The following is a 23,130-nucleotide window of genomic DNA, read 5'->3' on the forward strand; positions in this document are numbered from 1 at the left end:
GAATTGATCAGACTAAAGGCTGCCATTGCTGTTGTCATAGCAGTAAACTGTACATCAAAGGTGTTTAGAAAGATTGCAATGGCCCAAATGGCCTGAAAGGGGAAGAAGCAGGAGGCAGAATAGCATAGATTTCAACACTCCATCATCCTCATATGATACTCGACTTTTGCCAGGTCCTATGCTTTAATGATTTGTCTCATTCTGTTCTCCCAAGATTCTACTATGGAAGAAGAAGGAACCAACTCAGAGAGAGGGTCCCACACTGCCCAACATTACATTCTGTTATAATATGAAAGCCCAGTTACAAAGGGAGAATTATCAGGATTTGGAGATAATTCTGATAATTGTTTGGGGACAGGTTGGGTCTTCAAAGCTAAGCAGGAATCAACAAAAAAAGGAGCAGATATAATACATGAGCCAATGAGAAAGTAAGGCCTATGCACATTGAGAAAATATTTCCTATTTGACAAACTGCTTGATTTATTTGTGACGGCCATTACAAAGTGGAAGATGGTCATTCATTTTGTTTTCTTTTAATGGGACCTTGTTATTTGTATTTGTGTCCTGGGTGGTTAACACAAGAAGATAAGGAGGACATAATCTCACCAGTGGACCAAGGTTTCTAAGTTCCTGGGTGACAGATCATACATACACAAGTATGACACCCCGTGAAAGTTGACTTTTGTTTGTAGTCTCTGACACACATATATGTAAAACACACAAGAACAAATGTGTAAATACACACACACTGAGGATATTCACATGTTTTCTACATAGTTATACCTTCTGGTTAATGATTCCTTCCAGTTAACATACTCCTTGTCAATCATCCTTTTTCCCTTGGAGACTTTTGAGAACAGCATACTTATTGTTCCTTAAAAGTGGAGCTAGTAGGATTTGAGAAAAGAGCTATTAAGTTCGTATTGTAACTCACTGAAAGGTTTAATGGGATGTTAATTTCAGGACATAATTTATGTTAGATTATCACTGGGGTATGAATAGCATCATAATTTTCAATTAGTTCCACCTCTCAATGCTCCACATCATTATTCTTGAATAGTTGTTTTAAAGAATAAGAAAAATGTATTATTTCACATAACAAGAAGTTGCTCCCTAGCTAGTTCATTCTAGTTAATTCTGTGACTATTCAGTATCTTTCAGTTGCTGGTTCCTTCTTTCCATTTTACCATCTCAGGTACAATCTCTCATTTAACAGGACAGTTGCAACAGTAAGGGACAGGCGTTCTTTCACAGGTAAGAATGTCTGGATGAGAGTGTCTTAGGAAAGAAGAGTGGCTTGTCTACAAACAGGTATCTTCATCAAAGAACAAAATTGTCTCTCAAGTCCCCTAGCAGACTTCCCACCAGGTCTCAATGGCCAGCTCAAGTAATTTTAAAATATCCCTTTACATTCAGAATTTCTAACATTTAAATAGTTATTTTCAAAGTTTATTCCTAATGTAAAAGTTAAATTTTTAAACAGAAAAGGAAAACACTAGTGTCTCCCATTGACAATTAAAGTCACTGTGGTTAACTCCTTATTTTAGATCCTGGCAGAAATCATAAGTAATTAAGGCAATTTTCACCAAAATTATCTCGGTAAAGTTCATGTACTTCAAGTGTTTAAGAATCAACTTTCATTCAGATCAGTTCCCTATTTTCTGACAATTTAATATATTTTTCCACAGATTTGGAACTTTAACCTTGACGAGAAGTATAAATACTATGATTATCTCAATGTCAATATTATGTTTAAAAATAATCTTGCCTGAGGTAAAAGAATCTTACATAGAAAAGTCATGCATCTGTGACTAGGATCATTTACATTTTGCTTGCATTAACTCTGTTTTGACATGCTTACTATCCAGCCAGGGAAAGCCCGAGGATATGGTTTTTACAGACAACTTCTTACCAGTTCCAACCTCATTTTATACTGCAAACATCAGGAGACGATGTTCTCCAAATGAGATTTACATGTGTAAGTGCAGACCATAGATTCTGACACGTTATAAGAAAATAATATCTTACCTGCTCCTGAATCCACTTGTATCTACAAAATATAAAACTTTCTAAGGTAATCATGACTATATTACTAAAGAATGGCTATTTTTTTTTTTTTTAATTTTGAGACACAGTGTCACTCTGTTGCCCTGGGTAGAGTGCCGTGGCATCACCGCTCACAGAAACCTCAAACTCTTGGGCTCAAAAGATCTTCTTTCCTCAGCCTCCCAAGTAGCTGGGACTATAGGCGTCTGCCACAAAGCCAGGCTATTTTTAGAAATAGGGTCTCACACTTGCTCAGTCTGGTCTCAAACTCCTCAACTCAAGCAATCCACCCACCTTGGCCTCCCAGAGTGCTAGGATTATGGCGTGAGCCATGACACCCGGCCTAGAATTTTTAAAAAACTACTATTAATAAAATTCTATGCTGGGTGGCGCCTGTGGCTCAGTCGGTAAGGCGCCGGCCCCATATACCGAGGGTGGCGTGTTCAAACCCAGCCCCTGCTGAACTGCAACCAAAAAATAGCCGGGCGCCTGTAGTCTCAGCTACTCGGGAGGCTGAGGCAAGAGAATCGCTTAAGCCCAGGAGTTGGAGGTTGCTGGGAGCTGTGTGCTGCCACGGCAGTCTACCAAGGGCTACATAGACTGTGCCTCAAAAAAAAAAAAAAAAAAAAAAAAAAATGCTTCTAGCAAAGTTACACTCAGCTGTTCAACCCAAACCGGAAGGCCAGACCACCCCTCCGGACCTAGTGTCTTCCCGCATTGCGCATGGACCGGAGGGACTGAGTCGCGGAAGGGGCGGGTCTAGCCCCGGAGGTCCAAGAGCCACCCGCGGACGGCGCGCCTTCTTTTCCGCGCGGCAGCCGAGGGAGGACGATTCGGGAATAACTGCTAGCTATGCGTGTGGGCGGGAAGAACTGTTAGCTATGCGGGTAGGAAAGCGGCTGAGCCTGCGAAACGGTAGCTGGGCTCTTGGAGGTGAGAGCCATCGCGGTCTTAGTTCCTCCTCTCCTACGTGCCGGGCTCTCGCTTCGTGGGTACCGAGCGCGGCGCCGCCTTTCTCCGGCCCAGCCGAGCAGCCGGCGCCGCAGATTTGGCCCAGGAGGCGACGCTCCCCGCGGTCAGGGGCCACGAGCCCTCCGGCCACCTGAGCGGGCGCGTTTGTGGCCAGGTAACTTAGTTCTCCGCCCGGCCTTTGCCGGGTCCCTTTTGTACCCCTGCAAATCTGAGCGTGCGGCATTGGCTTGTTCAGGTTTCCTTTAAATGGGCGGCTTATTTATCATTTATAAGGGAGCAGTTTATACGCGGGGGAGGTGATTATCTCCTAGGTAATAAGACGACCCATCCCTAACATTACTTTGTGGTTTTGAAATTTTCTTTTTTTTTTTGTAGAGACAGAGTCTCACTGTACCGCCCTCGGGTAGAGTGCCGTGGCATCACACGGCTCACAGCAACATCTAACTCTTGGGCTTATGTGATTCTCTTGCCTCAGCCTCCCGAACAGCTGGGATTACAGGGAAATTTTATTTTCTTACTTTTTTTTTTTATTGTTGGGGATTCATTGAGGGTACAATAAGCCAGGTTACACTGATTGCAATTGTTAGGTAAAGTCCCTCTTGCAATTGTGGGAAATATTTTCTAAACGAAGTTTACTGTGGGTCTATGCTGGTCTCTAGCCATAAGTGGAGCCAGTGGCGTTTTCCTGTAAATTTCCTTGTAAATAAGTTCTGAGAAAAGACATTGAAATTGGAGAACAGTCCGTGCAGGTCTGGAAGGCCCTTAGGCTGTAAATGCCTACCGTAGTGCCTGTGCTTGAATTCACAGGGAGATGGGTGTTTCCGGAAGTGAATCAGTGAACTGCAGGGAGACTGGAAAACATGCTGCCAATTCAAAAACGTTTAAAAATGGTAAGGCATCTGTGAGACGTGGTATATTCCTGGTTTTTTTTTTTTTCTTCCCGATTTGAAATACATTGTTTCATTTGAAGTAATTTTAAGAGTTAGCTGTCAACAGGATGAATGTAATGGTTCTATAATCCGTGGATTCCTTAATTTTAAGCCCTATGTGGTTTGAATTGTTGGTAAGTGCTGGGATTTCTAGAAATTTACAAGCTAAGTGTTTGTTTGATAAAAATACAGGTAGTGCACGAAAGTCTGAAACATAAATACAAAAGAACTCAACGACCCATTTAAAAGCGGTAATATTGCCAATACTGTGTTACCTCCCACCCCCATTCCCCTGCCCCCCATCTAGTAGTACCTATCTCTAATTTTGTGTCCATCGGTTTCTTGATCCTGTGGCTGGGAGGTGAGATGGATAGTTTATTATGTATCTTTAAACATAGGCATTTTAAGAATGAGTATGCATGTAGTTGTCTGTAGTTCCTGTGAATCATAATACTAAACTGAAATTTTCCAAATTAGAATTATTCACAAGCAGTAATTTTATTCCTCATACTCAAGTGAAATATTTCAGCATTTCAAGACATGAAAATACTGATAGTTTAGCAGGGTCCAAACTTGTATGTCTTCATAAATCATATCAATAATTGTCTAGCTCAATGATTTATACTCCTGAGGTGCTGTGTGACATTTTGTGTGGCCCTGGCCATCTCCTTTGCCCTGTTTGTGTACATTCAGTTAACTTAAACTTAATTCTATAGGAATGTGTCTGGTAATACTGACAGTGTAAGGCATCCCTGCTCTAAAACTACTAGATTTGCCATTGTACTGTTTTCAGGTGAAAATCTTCACACTAGTTTCTGTACATCTAGCATTTAACCTGACTTAGTGCATTCTAGTCAAGCTCTAAGACAAAAGCAATGGTTGTCTACTCATTAGGACCATTGTGTCTTAAAATCAATACTGTGATGATGAAGGATATAAAATGTTTCCATCATTTATGTAATTTTTAGGTACTAACCAATTAAAAGATTTGAAAATAAGTCATTAACAGATGTTTTTAAATTTTGAGTTTGTCAGTTAATACTATCAGAAGTAATTGTCGGGAATTGTGTTCTTTTATTCCATTAGAAATGTATTGAACAACAGATACTGGTACTTTTATTAAAAAGTGGGTTGGAGTCCCAAAAGGTAGGTTGGGTCCTTACCGGAATGACATTTTTTTGTTGTTGTTGAGACAGGGTCCCACCCTATGCCCCTGAGTAGAGTGCAGTGGGCGTGATAGCTCACCACAACCTCAGACTCAGGCTGCAGGCACACCGCTGCCTCAGCCTCCGGAAGCTGCTGGGATTACATGTGCTCAAGGCAGCGCCCGGCTGGGTTTTTCCATTTTTTTTCATGAGTCGGGGTCTCACTGTCCCTCAGGCAAGTCTCTTAACTCCTGAGCTCAAGCGATTGATTCTCCCTCCTCAGCCTCCCACAGTGCTGGGATTACAGGCATGAGCCACTGCGCCCGGCAGAAATGAAATTTTTATTAGACTATTCCTTCATATAACATGCCAAACAAATGTAATTACAAATGGGAATTGACAATGAAAATTTAATTTTTAGGTCTGACAAATCCTATGAGTTTTGAAGGTGTGTGAAGGTCATTGTGACAGATGTTTTCCAAAAGCTTAACAGAAAATGGCAATGAAAAAGTAGAACCACCACTGCATATATTGAGGTACAAAAAGTGTTAAATGACATCTTTTTGGGGATCATGGTGCTCTTGTTACTAACAAGCAATACACAAAATGTTTTTTTTTTTTTTTTTTGTAGAGACAGAGTCTCACTTTATGGCCCTCGGTAGAGTGCCATGGCATCACACAGCTCACTGCAACCTCCAACTCCTGGGCTTAAGCGATTCTCTTGCCTCAGCCTCCCAAGTAGCTGAGACTACAGGCGCCCTCCACAACGCCTGGCTATTTTTTTGTTTGCAGTTTGGCCGGGGCTTTGTTTGAACCCGCCACCCTCGGTATATGGGGCCGGCGCCTTACCGACTGAGCCATAGGCGCCGCCCAATACACAAAATGTTTGATGTGTTATTGACATTGATAATGGCTGGCACAATGATGACTTAAATTTTTGCCGTTTACCCAGCTGAGGGTATCTTTGAAGAAATAATTTTAAGACTGAGATGTCAGTAATCTATATTGGTTTATGTTAATGGTATGTAGTACAATTTTTTTACTAAGAGGCTAAATGTTCTTTCTCCTTAGCACATAGGTAGCTGCAGATGGATGTCCTTTAGCTGCAGTTTTTTGAAATACTCCTTTGTTGCCTCAGGTAAGTAATTGTAACTAGGAAAGCGACCACATCTGTTGACAGTTAAAAGTGTCTGATAAATCCAAGGGATTGGGTCCAATACCTGTTGCAGTTGCCTTTGCATGTCACGATATGGTTTCCTTTTCTCAGCATTGAATTTTTTTTTTTTTTTTTTTTGAGACAGTCTCAAAGTGTCTCCCTGGGTAGAGTGCCCTGGCACCACAGCTCACAGCAACCTCAAATTCTTGGGCTTCAGCAATTCAATTTTCTTGCGTAAGCCTCCCAAATAGCTGGGACTACAGACGCCCACCACACCGACCAGCTATTTTTCGGTTGTAGTTGTTGTTTGGCAAATATGGGCTGGATTTGAACCTACCAGTCTTGGTGTATGTGGCTGGCGCCCTAAGTGCTGAGCTACAGGCACTAAACCTCAGCAAAAAGCCACTGTTTGAGGTTATGTGGTTAACTTTATCTTTGATTATGAAATGATTTTCACTGTTCTGATTTTTTAGAGGTGTGCCATGCAACATTATGGAAGAAAGAACGAAGACTGCTAGAAAACAGATGAACAGGAGCAAATGATGAAAATGAATATTTTACTTGGTTTTACTAACTTCATTATAAATGATATAGAAAATAAATGTGAGTAATTATTTTAATTGCTGGGCACTAAAGTCTCTTTTCTTTTAAAATAGCTGTATTCTTTTTTTTTTTTTGAGACAGAGCCTCAAGCTGTCATCCTGGATAGAGTGCCATGGCATCACACAGCTCACAGCAACCTCCAACTCTTGGGCTCAAGAGAGTCTCCTGCCTCCGCCTCCCAAGGAGCTGGGACTACAGGCGCCCGCCACAACACCCGGATATTTTTTGGTTGCAGCTGTCATTGTTGTTTGGCGGGCCAGGGCTGGAATCGAAGCCACCAGCTCAGGTGTACGTGGGTGGTGCCTTAGCTGCTTGAGCCACAGGCACCGAGCCGAAATAGCTGTATTCTTAATAGTCACTACTAATCAGACCTGTTTTTAGCATACTTTAACAGTGTAATTGGCTCATTTGTGGGTGGTGATCTCAATGAGATAAAGCATGGTGAGATATTTCCTGTACTCCCTCCCCACTTTCCCTTTGTAGCTTTTGGTAATTTCTGGAGAGGCCCTAATCACTGCATGTTTCATATCTGACTTCCCCTTTGTAATTCTCTATTGTACCTGAAAAACCAGTAGGAATCTTGAATGCTTTAATGCAATCAAATTGTCCCTTACGTGAAAGCTATCACCTTTCTGTGATTATAGATTTTATTTAAGATTTAAATTTTAAGGGCCCGGGCACTGTGGGTCACCCCTTTTGTATTCCTAGCATTTTGGGAGGCTGAGGCAGGTGGATTGCCTGAGCTCTCAGGTTTGTGACCAGTCTGACCCAGAGTGAGACATTTCTGGCCACATGCACCAAGGCTGGCAGGTTTGAACCCAGCCAAGGCCCGCTAACCAACAATGGTAACTGCAAAAAAAAAAAACAATTGGGTGTTGTGGTAGTCGCTTATAGTCCAAGCTATGTGGGAGGCTGAGGCAGGAGAATTGCTTAAACTCAAGAGTTTGAAGTTGCTGTGACAGCACAGCGCACTACTGAGGGCGACATAGTGAGATTGTCTCAAGAAAAAAAAAGGTGGCATAGTGGGTGCCTGTAGTTCCAGCTACTTGGGAGGCTGAGGCAAGAGGATCATTTGAACCTAAAAGCTTGAGGTTGCTGTGAATTATGAGGCCATAGCAGTCTACCAAGTGCAACAGTGAGCCTATCTTAATTAAAAATTTTTTTTTTATTTTATTCAGTTTGACTTCTTCTTTGAACACAGTAATCCTAATCTTAGTACAAGTAATAATTGTGTTATGTTAGGAGAAACTGGGCCGGCAGGTCTGTCTAGGATTAAAAGAATGGAATTTGAAAACTAGATTTCTAGCTAGGTGAAGATAAAGACAGGGAAGTGTTCTGCCTTCATCCCATAGAGAACCATAAAAGAGTTGTACACGAGAAGCACAAGATAAGCATCTTGCTAACTGGTAACATAAAATTGTAGTATGTAAACGTTAAAAACTGGCTTTTCCTTCTAACATTGTCCCTGGCACTAGTAGGTGTTCAATGATAGTGATCTAGATCCCAGAGAGTTGGTGGGTGGTCCTGCTGTTTGGTTAAGAAACTGAAGTGCCAATTTTGAAAGATATGATGCATGATAGCATCTTGGTTAATAAAGTGGCAGTTCGGTGATATTTTGCTTTTCTGTAAATGGATGTGATCTTTCGATAAGGCTTTGAAGAATGAGAACTAAAGATTTAAGAATTTTTTACAAGATACGTTTTTTCATGATGTTTCTGCCTTTTCAGAGCAGAAAAACTTTTCTTCGAAAATGAGGACTGGGGGTGGTGTCTGTGGCTCAGTGAGTGGGGCACCGGCCCCATATACCGAGGGTGGCGGGTTTGAACCCAACCCTGGCCAAACTGCAAGGACAACAACAAATTAGCCAGGTGTGGTGGGCTCCTGTAGTCCCAGCTACTCAGGAGGCTGAGGCAAGAGAATCACCTAAGCCCAGGAGTTGGGGGTTGCTGTGAGCTGTGACACTGTGGCACTCTACTAAAGGCAATATAGTGAGACTGTCTCTAAAAATACAAAAATGAAGACTGGGCTTCCAAATTGATTTCTTTGCCTTATGGAACCTTTCTTGTAACTAGTCAGGGCTAAGTAGCCAATTTATAAATTATAGTCTCCTTGATAACGTAAATTTTCATTTAACCTGACACGTGCATAATATATGGGGAATTCCCAAGGCTTTTCCAGATTCTGTATTTAGGGCTTCTGAAACTATGTCATAGACATGTCCAAAAAAGCATGAAAAGGCCTTAAATTTGAAGTGTAAGGTTATGTAATTTTTTTTAAAGTTTTGATCTACCACCAGGAGTCATACAAAAGGTTATATATATTATTTACTCATTAGTTTTGACAAGTTCACAAGTGTAAGGGAAAAAAATAGTTTAACATTATCTGTAGATAAAGCATTATTGCCATCTTGTGACAAATATAGTGGACTACATAAAAGTTATTTTTCACCTTGTTCAGCTTATTTATATTTTTGTCTATTCACCATTGATATTCTGAGCAAAACAGAATTTGTTTCTTAAGTAGTATTCTCCTTGACAACTTTATCACTTACAATTTGTCCACACTGTTCTAAGTTTTAAAATTCTGCTGTTGGCTATAGAGGTTTGGATTAGTATTTATTGCATTAGGAATTAATTTTGAGGAGGCCATACTTAAATTTTTAAAAAATCACTCTCAAATACACTTTCTCCCCTGCTTAGGTAGGAATGAAGAAAAAAAGATTTCCTCAAGTCACTTATTCATCACTAGAGAAGATACCTGTCCCTGGTCCATACGTGGCAATAAACTGTTCAAGCTGTCATTGGCACTGAGTCAGGTAGATATCCCTTTGCTCTAAATACTCTTCATTATACAATTCAAATGGAAATACTGCATTTGGAGCAACACAAAATACAGCGGCTCCTAAAGAAGGACACAGAATGTAAGTGAGGAATACTTAAAATGCCAAATGTGATGGCGGCGCCTGTGTCTCAAGGAGTAGGGTGCCAGTCCCATATGCTGGAGGTGGTGGGTTCAAACCCAGCCCTGGGCAAAAAAAAAAAAAAAAAAAAAAGCCAAATGTGAAATCACTCTATCAAACAAAATAATGAAAACGTAAAAATTAAGTTCTGACTCATTCAATAGAGCATGTCGATAATCATCTAAATCTGACACTTGTTCTTTTAAACTAAGGAAGCAGCTTTAGTTTGGTACCAACGGAAGAAGTATTTTGATGTCTACATTTTAAATCTTGGAAATTGTAAAAAGCATTAGTTTTGAAGCTGAATAGTAATGTTTAGAGGTGAAAATAGTAGAAAAAGAAGGTATTGGAATATGGGTTAAAAGAATAAATGAATGATCAAGGATAAACACATTGCAGTACATTTCTCAGTTGTTAGAAGCATTCATGGCAAGGTAAATATCTAAATTTATGGACTAGAATAGCCCCTGAAACTGGCATATCTCAAATGATTTTCAACAAGGGTAGTAAGATCATTTTATGGGGAGAAAAAAACAGGAGTTGGAACCTGTTCGTGGAAAAAACATGAAGTTGGACCCTTAGCTTACATCATACGCAAAAATTATCTCAAAATGGAGCATAGACCTAAATGCAAGAGTTCTAAGACTTTAAAATGTAAACATTAAAAGACTAAGTCTTAGAAGTAAACACAGGAGGAAAGTTGAATCATTATGGATTTGACAGTGATTTCTTGAATATCACACCAAAAACAGGCACCAAAACGAAAAATAAATTGGACCACATCAAAATTAAAAACTGCATCAAAAGGTACAATCACTGGTGAAAAGGCAACCCAGGAAATAGAAAGTTGCAAATCCTATCTCTGATGAAAGACACTGCAAGTCAGTAAGAGAACAACCTGATTTTTAAAATGGGGGTCATGCAGGGGATTAGAGTGGAGGGGGCGGGAAATAGGTGAGGATTAAAATATACATTTCTCAAAGAGCATAAACAGATGACCAATAGGCATATGAAAAAGATGTTCTGGGCGGCGCCTGTGGCTCAAGGAGTAGGGCGCCGGTCCCATATGCCAGAGGTGGCGAGTTCAAACCTAGCCCCGGCCAAAAACCACAAAAACAAAACAAACAAAAAAAAAAACCTACTGAAAAAGATGTTCTACATCACTAATTAAGGAAATAATCAAAAATCACAATGCTGGTCACTTAATTGTGGTCAAGGGTATAATACAACAAGAGGACATTTCAATTCTAAACATTTATACACCTAACTTAAATGCTCAGATTTATGAAAGAGACCTTTTATGAAAGAATTGAAATTATACCTTGTATCTTTTAAGACCACAAGGTAATAAAGGTGGAACTCAACTCCAACAAAAATTTTCAGCCCCATACAGAGGCATGGAAGTTAAGCAACTTATGGTGAATGACAATTGGGTCAAGGAAGAGATAAATGAGGAAATTGTTAACACCAATGAAGCTACAAGTTACCAAAACCTGTGGGACACTGCAAAAGCAGTCTTAAGAGGGAAATTTATCATATTAGATGTCTATATCCAAAAAACAGAAAGAGAACACATCAATAACTTAATGAATCATCTTAAGGAAATGGAAAAGGATGAACAATCTAATCCCAAACCTAGTAGAAGAACAGAAATAACCAAAATTAAATTAGAAATAAATAAAATTGAAAACAAAAGAATCATTCAGAAAATTAATGAAACAAAAAGTTGGTTCTTTGAAAAAATAAACTTTTGGCCAGATTAACTAGAAACTAAAAAGAAAAATCTCTAATAACTTCAATCAGAAATGAAAAGGAGGAAATAACAGATATCACAGAGATATAAGATATTGTCTCTGACTACAAGAAACTATGCCAGAAATTTGACAATGTGGGCTGGGCACCCATAGCTCAGTGATTAGGGCACTGGCCACATGCTGCAGGGCTGGTGGGTTCGAACCTAGCTGGGACCTGCTTAAAAAAAAAAAAAATACCCAGGCATTGTGGCAGGTGCCTGTAGTCACAGCTACTAGAGAGGCTGAGACAAGAGAATCACTTGATCCCAAGAGTTTGAGGTTGCTGTAAGCTATGATGACACAGCACTCTACTGAAGGTGACAAAGTAAGACTGTCTCGAAAGAAAGAAGAGAAAAAGAGAGGGAGGGAGGAATGGTTGAAGAGAGGGAAGAGAGGGAGGGGGGAGGGAGGGAGGAAGGAAAAGAGGAAAGGGAGGGAGAGAGGAAGGAAGGAAGAGAGGACAGGGAGGAAGGAAAGAAGAGAGTGGGGGGGAGGAAAGAAGGGAGAGAGGGGGAGAAAAGCACTGAGATCAAAGAAACAGTAAAAAAATCTTCCAACAAAAAGCCCTGGGCCAGATGGCTTCACACCAGAATTCCATCAAATCTTTAAAAAAAAGCTCACTCCTATAATGCAGAGACTATTCTAAAACATTTAGAACAGTGGTTCTTTTTTTTTATTTTTTGTAGAGACAGAGTTTCACTTTATCGCCCTCGGTAGAGTGCCGTGGCATGGCATCACACAGCTCACAGCAACCTCCAACTCCTGGATCTAGGCGATTCTCCTGCCTCAGCCTCCCAAGTAGCTGGGACTACAGGCGCCCGCCACAATGCCCGGCTATTTTTTTGTTGCAGTTTGGCCAGGCCGGGTTTGAACCCGCCACCCTCGGTATATGGGGCCGGCGCCCTGCTCACTGAGCCACAGGCGCCACCCAGAACAGTGGTTCTTAACCTTGCTAAAGCTGTGGCCCTTTAATATAATTCCTGTGGGTCCCACAGGTTGAGAACCGCTGATTTAGAAGGAAGGTCCTTCCCCAAAACATTCTATGAAGCAAACATCACCCTGATACCAAAACCAGGAAAGGATCCAATTAAAAAGTAGCACTACAGACCAATTTCATGAATTTATATAGATTGAAAAATACTCAATAAAATCCTAGTCAATAGATTACAGCTACACATTAAAAAATTATACGTCATGATCATGTAGGCTTCATCCCAGGGAAGGAAGGGTAATTTAACATATGCAAATCTATAAATGTAACTCACCATATCCATAGAAGCAAAAACAAAGACCATACGATCCTCTCAATAGATACAGAAAAAGCATTTGATAAAATTCAGTATACTTTTCTAACAAGAACTCTTAAGAATATAGGCATAGTGCGTACATTTCTTAAACTGATTGAGCCATCTATGACAAACCCACAACTAATATCATCCTGAATGGAGCAAAACTGAAAGCTCTTCCACTTAGAACTGGAACTAGACAAGGATGTCTTCTATCACAACTATTATTCAACATTGTGCTGGAAGCTCTAGCCAATGCAATCAGGTAAGAGAAAACTATAAAGGGCACCCAAATGGGGGCAAAGGAGGTCAAACTCTTGCTCTTTGCCAATGATATGATCTCATACTTAAAAAATCCCAGTGGCTCAACCACAAGACTCCTGGAAGTGATCAAGAAATACAGTACCGGGTCAGGGCATAAAATCAATGTCACAAATCAGTAGTCTTTGTTTACGGCAACAATAGCCAAGCTGAGAAGCTAATCAAGGACCAATTCCCTTCACAGAAGCTTCAAAGAAAATGAAATACCTATGAATATGCCTAAAAAAGAGGTGAAGGACCTCTACAAAGAGAATTATGAAACCCTAAGAAAAGAAATAGCAGAAGTCATTAACAAACGGAAGAACATACCATGCTCTTGGCTGGGAAGAATCAATATTATTAAAATGTCTATACTTCCCAAAGCAATCTACAGATTCAATGCAATTCCCATTAAAATACCAACATCATACTTTGAAGAAGTGGAAAAAGTAGTTCTTCATTTCATATGGAACCATAAAAAGAAACCATATAGCCGAGGCAATTTTTAGTAATACAAACAAAGTTGGAGGCATCAGTCCCCCAGACTTTAGGCTATATTACAAGTCCACAGTGATCAAAAAAGCATGATATTGCACAAAAATAGAGACATTTGGAACTGGATAGAAAACCAAGAGATGAAACCAGTCTCTTATGGCCATTTGATCTTTGTTAAACCAAATAGAAGCATACACTGGGGAAAAGAATCCCTCTTAATAAATGATGCTGGGAAAACTGGATAACCACATGTAAAAGACTGAAACTGGAGCCACATGCTTCACCACTTAAAAAAATTGATTCAAGATAGATAAAAGATTTAATTATAAGACATGGAATGATACAAATCCTAGAAGAAAGTGTGGGGAAAACTCCTGAGGATGTCGGCCTGGGGAAAGATTTTATCAAGAAGATTTCCATAGCAATGGCGATAACAAAAATAAACAAATGGAACTTAATTAAATTGAAAAGCTTCTGCACAGCTAAGGAGATAACAAGCAAATCAAATAGACAACCTTCAGAATGGGAAAAGATTTGCATGTTACAAATCTTACAAAGGTTTAATAACTAGAATCTATAGAGAGCTCAAATTAATCAACAGAAAAAGAATCCCATCTCTCACTGGGCAAAAAACATGAGCAGAACCTTCTCTGCAGAAGACAGATGAATGGTTAACAAAGGCATGAAAAAATGCCCATCATCCATAATCATCAGAGAAATGTGAAAGAAAATCAACCTAAAGTATCACCTAACCCCAGTGAGAATAGTTCACATCACAAAGTCCCAAAGTTGCAGATGCTGGTGTGGGCATGGAGAGAGGGGAACACTTTTACACTGTTGGTGAGTCTGCAAACTCATATCGCCTCTTTGGAAAGAAGTATGGAGAATCCTCAAAGAACTCAAATTGGACTTCTCATTTGACCCCACAATCCCATTCCTAGGTATCTACTCAGAAGAAAAAATCATTTTATTATAAGGACATTTCCCCTAGATTGTTTATACTCAATTTGCAATTGCCAAGATGTGGAAATGACCTAAATGTCCATCAACTCAGGAACAGATTAACAAACTGAGGTATAATGTATACTATGGAAAACTATTCAGCCATAAAATGATAGTGACTTTACATCTTTTGTATTAACCCGGATGGAGTTGAAACATAGTCTTTCTACTAAAGTATCACAATAATGCAAAAGCAAATATCCAATGTACTCAATGCTAATATGAAGCCAGTAGACCATCTAATTCACACCCACAGAGGAGAAAAACTCATTTCAATTCAAGTTGAGGGAAGTGAGAATGAAGGAAGGGGGAGAGGAAAAGAGGGGGGCTTGGGATGCTCCCAATTAATGGGCACATTTGGGTGCAGGACACAAGTACGAGAGGGACTCTGCCTAACAAATTCAAATATGACCTAGTTGTTTGTATCGCCACATTAACCTGAAATAAAAATAAAATAAAGGTGATTGAATTTAAGCTGACAACAAAAATCAGAATGCAATACCACCCTCACACCCATTCAATGGCTATTGTGAAATAAAAAGGAAATGATAAGTGTTGACAAGGATGCAGAAAAATTGGAACCCTTATGTAATGTTGGGAATGTAAAATGTTACACACGCTATGGAAAACAGTTTGGTGGTTCATCCACAAAAGTAAACAATTTCCATGATCCAGTAATTTCACTTACAGGTATATACTCAAAAGATTTGGAAGCAAAATCTCAAAGGGATATGTGTATCTGCTCATTCATGTTCATAGCAGTATTACAAGGTGTAAGCAACCAAAGTGGTCACTGATAAAGGAATAAACAAAATATGGACAAAATGTGGTATATATGTATTATTATTAAGTAATAGTACTCACACAATATAGATGAACCTTGAGAAAATTACATTACATGAAGTAACCCAGTCACAAAAGGACAAATATTACATGATTCCACTTATATGAGGTACCTAAGAATGGTCAAATTCCTAGAGACAGCAGAATGATAGTTGCCAGAGGCTAGGTAGATGTGGAAATGGGGAGTTGGGGTTTAATGGATACAAAGTTTTAGTTTGGGAAGATAAAAAACTTCTGGAAATGGATGGTGGTGGTAGTTGCACAACAACATGAATAAACTTAACACCACTGAATCGTACACTTAAAAATGATTAATGAGGTTGATTTTATGTATATTTTACTACAATTTAAAAAACATTGACTTTTAGTATAGGAGTTCAGCTCTTATACTCCGTTTCATTCACTGATTCATTGAATAAGTACCTAAATGGGGCAGTACCAAGAGTACCAAGCCATGCCTCCCTTGCTACCCTACACTCTGCTGCTTCCAGACCATTCTTTCCCCTGCTTCCTCCTTTCTCTCCTTTGATGTTCAGTGCCACCTTGCTGTAACAACCTTTTCCCCCTTCCATAGTCAACGCCTAGCTCTCAGCACTTGGTGCACAATTTTCCTTTCTTCCCCAATATCCAACATTCAGTGTTTTCCATGTGAACTGCCCATTTAACTTCTGACCTCCCTGGGTCCTACCTTTCCCCCTCTACCTTAGCCACAAATTCCCACAATCACAGGAAACTGGTGTCACCAGAAACTTACTTCAAAACCAAAACTCACTCCCCTCAACTACCTCCTATGCTCCAGCTCAGTTGCTGTTCCAGGTCTTCCACCTCAGAGATCTGTGATCTGCTTCCTCCCATTCATGCCCTTCCTCTATCAGCTTAAGAGTCCTTCCCTTGCCAGCCCCCCACTCCCTTGCTCCTCTGCAACACTCTGCAGGAACCCAACCATTCATAATATGCTGGTACTAAGGCTGGTAGGCAAAATCACACAACTGGCATTTCTTCTTTTCATTTTAAATGAATCGATAGCTTCAAACAATCACTTCCACTGCCTGACGACCCTGCTGTGTTTTCCAAGGACACTTCCTAGCCCCCACAATGACTATTCTATTCCATTCTTCTTTCCTCAGACCTTTCATTTTCATCTGGTCATACAACTTGAATATACCTTCCTTGAGGTATATGACCAAACCTACAAACCTACCTGGTTCTGTATCCACTTTCTTCTCTCCTATAAAATGAGGAAGTAACTAGTTTATGAGAGACCAGTACTTTCACATGTGCCAGAAAACCATCCCTGCTCACCTTTTTAGGACTTTACTCCTGTATCTTCCCCTCTTCTACAGCATCATCAATTTACTCTCTACTGCACATAATAGGATTTAATGCCGTCTATCCTCATATAAAAATAAAATCCCTTCCTGGACCACTCATCCTTCTCTTCCTTTTTTTTTGTAGAGACAGAGTCTCACTGTACCACCCTCGGGTAGAGTGCCATGGCATCACACGGCTCACAGCAACGTCTAACTCTTGGGCTTACGCAATTCTCTTGCCTCAGCCTCCCTAGCAGCTGGGACTACAGGCGCCTGCCACAACACCCGGCTATTCATCCTTCTCTTCCTAATGCACCATTTCTTTCCTCATCTCAAAATTGTCTATGTGTGCTGTCTCCATAACTTCACCTCCATTTCTGCAATAGCTCTAATCATGGTTACCTAAAACCTGTAGGTTACAAGATCAAATCTTATCCATCTCCCAGTAGCATAGGAAACCCTCAACCATTTTGCTCCCTTCTGGAAGCACTCTCCTTCTTGGTTATGTAATACCACACTTCCTATATTCTAGTTGATGCTTCTCAGTCTTACTAGTTCTCCTCATTCCCATTTCTAAATACTGAAATCTTCAAGGGCAGTCCTGGAGTTCTGGAGTCCAAGGGAGACCAACCTTTTGACTCCTCTGGGCCACACTGGAAGAAGAAGAGCAGTCTTGGGCCACACACTAAATACACAACCACTAACAAAAGCTGATGAGCAAAAAAAAGTCCATGCATAATTTTTTGATGTTCACCATCACAAATAAGCAAAAAAGTCCTCACATAATAATTCTAATTATGCACTCTCTCATTCGGACAGTTGTAAAATCATAGAGCAGGTCCCAAATTTGCAATCACTAATATAGAAAATGTACATATCTAAGTAATAAAGTGTATTTGGCTGTGCTACAGGCACTGAGCCCTTCTTTTACTTTTATATTTAAAAATATTTTAAAACCCAAATACACTTTATTATTTAGCTATTATCATTATCAATTGCCTGGTCTACAATAACCGTTTTCTAACTAGTCTCCCTCTTTCTGCTCTTAACCCTCCAACTCCAAATGTGTTATTCTAAAAATACAATTTTAAACACTAGTGTTCTACTTAAAATCTTTCAATGACTTCTCATTATACTTAGAATAAAATCTCCGTTTTCTGTCATACTCTGTAAGGACTTGCAGGATCTGGCCCTACTTTCCTCTCCAGCTGGTTTTTATGCTGGTTTTTTGTTTTTGTTTTTTGACACCCTGGCTTTTAGTTTCTTGGAAGCATCTACATACGGAATTTCCCTCTACCCTGACTTATCATCCTTTAGGTGTCTGCTTAAATAAATATCACCTCCTTAGGAGGGCTCCCAAAACCCACTTGAAAGGAAGACCTTTCTATTCTTTGTCATAACATCCTATTGATGTTCTTCACAGCATCTGTCTTGATTTGCCTTAGATATGTATATGTATTAGTATATTTACCGTTGTCTGTCCTCTCACTAGGCTGTAAGCTCCACTGGGTTAGAGACTGATTGTGTTTTTTACCATTGTATATCTAATACTCTCAGCACCTAGTTATCATTCAATAAATATTTGTTGACTGAAAAAATTATGGATATTTAATTCAAATAGTGATAATTAGGACATACAATATGACAGAACCTCAGAGATATTGCACTTTTGGTTCTAGATCACTGCAATAAAGCAAAAATTGCAATAAAGTGAGTCACATAATTTTTTGTTTTCTCAGTGCACATAAAAGTTATATTTACACTATACTGTCATCTATTAAGAATGCTAAAAAAAAAAGTTAACAGTCACCTGAGCCTTCAGTAAGTCTTAATCTTTTGCTGGTGGAGGGCTTTGCCTCAATGTTGATGGCTGAGGACTGATCAAAGCAGGGGTCCCCAACCTTTTTGGCACCAGGGACTAGTTTCACAGAAAACAATTTTTCTATATACTGGGTGGAGGAATGGTTTTGGATTGATTCAAGTGCATTCCATTTATTGTGCACTTTATTTCTGTTACTATTACATTGTAATATATAATGAAAGAATTCCATAAGGCAAAATCCCAAAAATGGGAGCCCTGAGCTTGTTTTCCTGCAACTAGAAGGTCAGGTTCTGACTTAAATCCTGCCACTAGATACAGCTGTATAATTGATGTACATCAACTCACTTGCCACTATAAAGCCTGCCACCAGATGCAGCTTAATTGTCACTGCCATTCACGGATAAGGTTTTGATCTGAGTCTGCAAGCACTTGGGTTTATGTGCAGTCAAACCCTCTGCTAATGAAAATCTGTATTAGCAGCTACTCCTCAGCACTTGCATCACTACATCAGCTCTACCCCAGATCATCAGGCATTAGAGTCTCACAAGGAGAATCCAGCTTAGATCACTTGAACGTGCAGTTTATAGTAGGATTCCTGCTCCTACAAGAATCTAATGGCACTGCTGATCTGACATGAGGCTGAGCTCAGGATGAGGAGCAGATATAAATACAGATGAAGCTTCACTCACCCACTGCTCACCTCCTATGTGAGGCCTGATTCCAAACAGGCCATGAATGGGTAGCACCCTAGAGTTTGAGGGCTCCAAGATCAGAGTAATTGCTGCTGAAGGTTGGGGTGGCTGTGGCAATTTCTTAAAAGGAAACGATGAATTCTGCCACAAAGCTTGACCCTTCCTTTCATAAAAGATTTCTCTGTAGCGGGCGGCGCCTGTGGCTCAGTGAGTAGGGCGCCAGCCCCATACGCCAAGGGTGGCGGGTTCGGACCCAGCCCCGGCCAAACTGCAACAGAAAAAAAGCTGGGCGTTGTGGCGCGCGCCTGTAGTCCCAGCTCCTCGGGAGGCCGAGGCAGGAGAATCCCGTAAGCCCAAGAGTTAGAGGTTGCTGTGAGCTGTGTGACGCCACGGCACTCTACCCGAGGGCAGTACAGTGAGACTCTGTCTCTACAAAAAAAAAAAAAAGATTTCTCTGTAGCATGTGAGGCTGTTTGATAGCATTTTACACACAGTAGAACTTCTTTCAAAGTTGTAGTCAATTTTCTCAAACCCTACCACTGCTTTATCTACCAAGTTTATATAATATTCCAAATCCTTTTGTTGTCATTTCCCCAAACTCCACAGCATCTTCACCAGGAGTAGATTCCAAAGCAAACCACTTTCTTTGCTCATCCATAGGAGACAAGGCCTCAATTTGTTCAAGTTGTATCATGAGCTTGCTGCAATTCTGACCAATCTTCAGAATCCACTTTTAATTCTAGTTCTCTTGCTATTTCCACAAAATGTGTAGTTCTTTCCTCCACTGAAGTCTTAAAGCCTACAAAGTCATAGATAATGATTCCTTTGATGGATCCCAGCAAAGTAAATTGAAAACCTAGAAAGAATTCACCATTGTATATGCCATTAAGAATATTCATGATTTGGCTTGGCATCTGTGGCTCAAGTGCGCCAGCCACCTACACATGAGCTGGTGGGTTCGAATCCAGCCTGGGCCCGCCAAACAACAATAACGGCTGCAACCAAAAAATAGCTGGGCATTGTGGTGGGAGCCTGTAGTCCCAGCTACTTGGGAGGCAGAGGCAGGAGAATTACTTCAGCCCAGGGTTTGGAGGTTGCTATGAGCTGTGATGCCACGGCACTCTACTCAGGGTGACAGCTTGAGGCTCTGTCTCAAAAAAAAAAAAAAAAAAAGAATATTCATGATTCATTTTGAGAGGTCAAAATATCCACATCAGGAGAATTTGAAAGAAGTTTATGTCAACCCTCATGGATGACTTACAAAATATTTTTCTTAAATAATAAGACTTTAAAAAAATTATTATCATTATTATTATTATTTGAGACAAAGTCTTACTCTGTCACCCTGGGTAGAGTGTGATGACATCATAGCTCACAGCAACCTCAAACTCCTGAGGTTAAGCAATCCTCTTGACTCAGTCTCCTGAGTAGCTGGGATGATAGGCATGTGCCACCACATTCAGCTAATTTTTCTATTTTTAGTAGAGACAAGGTCTTGCTCATGCTCAGGCTGGTCTCAAACTCCTGAGCTCAAGTGATCCACATGTGTTGGCCTCCCAGAGTGCTAGGATTACAGGCATGAGCCACCACACCTGGTCAAATAATAAGACTTGAAAGTCAAAGTTACTCCTCGATCCAAGGGCTACAGAGTGGATCTTGTGTTAGCAGGTGTAAAAATAATATTTGTTTCTTTGTACATCTCCACCAGAGCTCTTGGGTAGGGGCATTATCAATGAGCAGTAATCTTTTGAAAGGAATCCTTTTTTTCTGAGCAGTAGGTCTCAACGATGGGCTTCAAATATTCAATAAACTGTGCTGTAAACAGATCAGTTGTCATCCAAACTTTGGTCTTCCATTCATACAGAATGGGCAGAGTAGATCTAGCATGATTCCTAAGGGACCTAGAATTTTTGAAATTAAAAATGAGCCTTGGCTTCAACTGAAAGTCACCAGACGCATTAAGTAGGCCCTAACAAGAGAGTCAACCTGTCCTTTGAAACTTTGATCCTGGCATTGACTTCTCCGTTCTACCTATGAAAGTCTTAGATGGCATCATCTTCCAATAAAAGGCTGTTTGTTTCATCTGCATGGAAAAGTCTTTAGTTTGTGTACCCACTTTCATCAATGTTCTTAGCTAGATCTTCTGGATAACTTGCTGCAGCATCTCCATCAGCACCCGATGCTTCACCTTGCATTTTCAAGGTGAAACTTCATTTTCCAGCCTCATAAACCAACCAAACATTCCTTTTGCAGCTTCCTTACCTTTCTCAGCCTTCACAGACTTGAAGAGAGTTAAGGCCTGGCTTGCTCTGCATTCAATTTTGGCTTAAGGGAATGCTGTGGCTAGTTTGATATTCTATCCACACCATAAAGCTTTCTCCATATCAGCAATAAGGTTGCTTTGCTTTGTATTGACAACTCAGCTAATTATTTAAGGCAAAAAGATAGCGTTTGACCTATGTCTGTTTTTGGTATGACTTCCCCCTAAGCTTAACAATCTCTAGTTTTTGATTTAAAGTGAGAAATATACCAGCACATTGTACCCCATGATTGCATTAATGTACACAGCTATGATTTAATGAAAAAAAAAGTGAGAAATACTTAATTCTTCCTTTCACTTGAACATTTATAGGCCATTGTAGGGTTTTTAATTGGCCTAATTTCAGTATTGATTTGTCTCAGGGAATATAGAGGCCTGAAGAGATGGAGAGAGGGAAGGGAATGGCCAGCAGGGGGTGGCAGTCAAAACTTACACAACATTATTGATTAAGTTCTCTGTGTTAGGCTGGGCACAGTGGCCCATGCCTGTAATCCTAGCACTCTGGGAAGATGAGGCAGAAGGATCTGAGCTCAGGAGTTTGAGACCAACTGAGCAAGAGTGAGACCCTGTCTCTACTAAAAACAGAAAAATTCAGGGGTTCACTAGTCAAGAAAAAATAAATAAACAATAAAAATAGAAAAATTAATGCAACCTACTCAGGAGACTAAGACAAGAGGATTGCTTGAACTCAGGAATTTGAGGTTGTTGTAAGCTAAGCTGACACCACAGAATTCTAGTCTGGGCAACAGAGTGAGACTCTTCCTCAAAATAATAATAATATTAATAATAGTAAGTTTGCTATGTTATAGGAACACAGTTGGTCGTGCCCCAAAACAATGAAAATAGTAATATCAAAGATCACTAAACATAAACCATCATAACAGATACAGTAATCATGAAAAAGTTTGAAGCTGGGCATAGTGGTTCATACCTGTAATCCTAGTACTCTGGAAGGCCAAGGTGGGTGGATTGCCTGAGCTCAGAAGTTTAAGGCCAGCCTGAACCAGAGTGAAACCCCATCTCTAAAACCAGCTGGGCTTTGGGGCAGGCACCTGTAGTCCCAGCTACTCAGGAGGCTGAGGCAAGAGGATCACTTGTGCCCAAGAGTTTGAGGTTGCTGTGAGCCATGACACCATGACACTCTACCCAGGGTGACAGAATGAGATACTGTCTCGAAAAAAAAAGAAAGAAAGAAAAAGTTTGAAATATTGTAAGAATTACTGAAGTGTGACACAGGACATGAAGTGAGCACATACTGTTGAAAAATGGCACCAATAGACTTGCTTGATTCAGGGTTGCCACAAACCTTCAATTTGTAAAAAACACAGTATCTATAAAGTACAATCAGGTGACGTGCAATAAAATGAAGTATGTCCGCATTTTAACATATTGTATGCAAATGTAAAAAGAAGGTAAATTAATTCTAATAGTCAAGGTACTGTATAATCATTAGGAAA

General features: G+C 40.2%; 1 long non-coding RNA gene, 1 other non-coding gene and 1 pseudogene across 2 annotated transcripts; 2 read left to right on the plus strand and 1 right to left on the minus strand.

The window, feature by feature from the left end:
- Positions 1-3,672: 3,672 nt before the first annotated feature.
- LOC128563135 (uncharacterized) lies at positions 3,673-7,149 on the plus strand. The gene is made up of 5 exons (XR_008373743.1): positions 3,673-3,908; positions 5,514-5,628; positions 6,164-6,230; positions 6,722-6,851; positions 6,933-7,149. It is a non-coding gene; the product is annotated as an uncharacterized LOC128563135 (long non-coding RNA).
- Positions 6,005-6,089, plus strand: LOC128564164 (small nucleolar RNA SNORD87). Its single transcript, XR_008374032.1, has one exon. It is a non-coding gene; the product is annotated as a small nucleolar RNA SNORD87 (small nucleolar RNA).
- Positions 7,150-9,576: 2,427 nt separating the features above from the next.
- Positions 9,577-23,130, minus strand: part of LOC128563386 (minichromosome maintenance domain-containing protein 2-like) — a 30,711-nt pseudogene continuing 17,157 nt past the window's right edge.

The sequence above is a fragment of the Nycticebus coucang genome, chromosome 13, assembly GCF_027406575.1.
Source record: "Nycticebus coucang isolate mNycCou1 chromosome 13, mNycCou1.pri, whole genome shotgun sequence".
Lineage (NCBI taxonomy): Eukaryota > Metazoa > Chordata > Mammalia > Primates > Lorisidae > Nycticebus > Nycticebus coucang.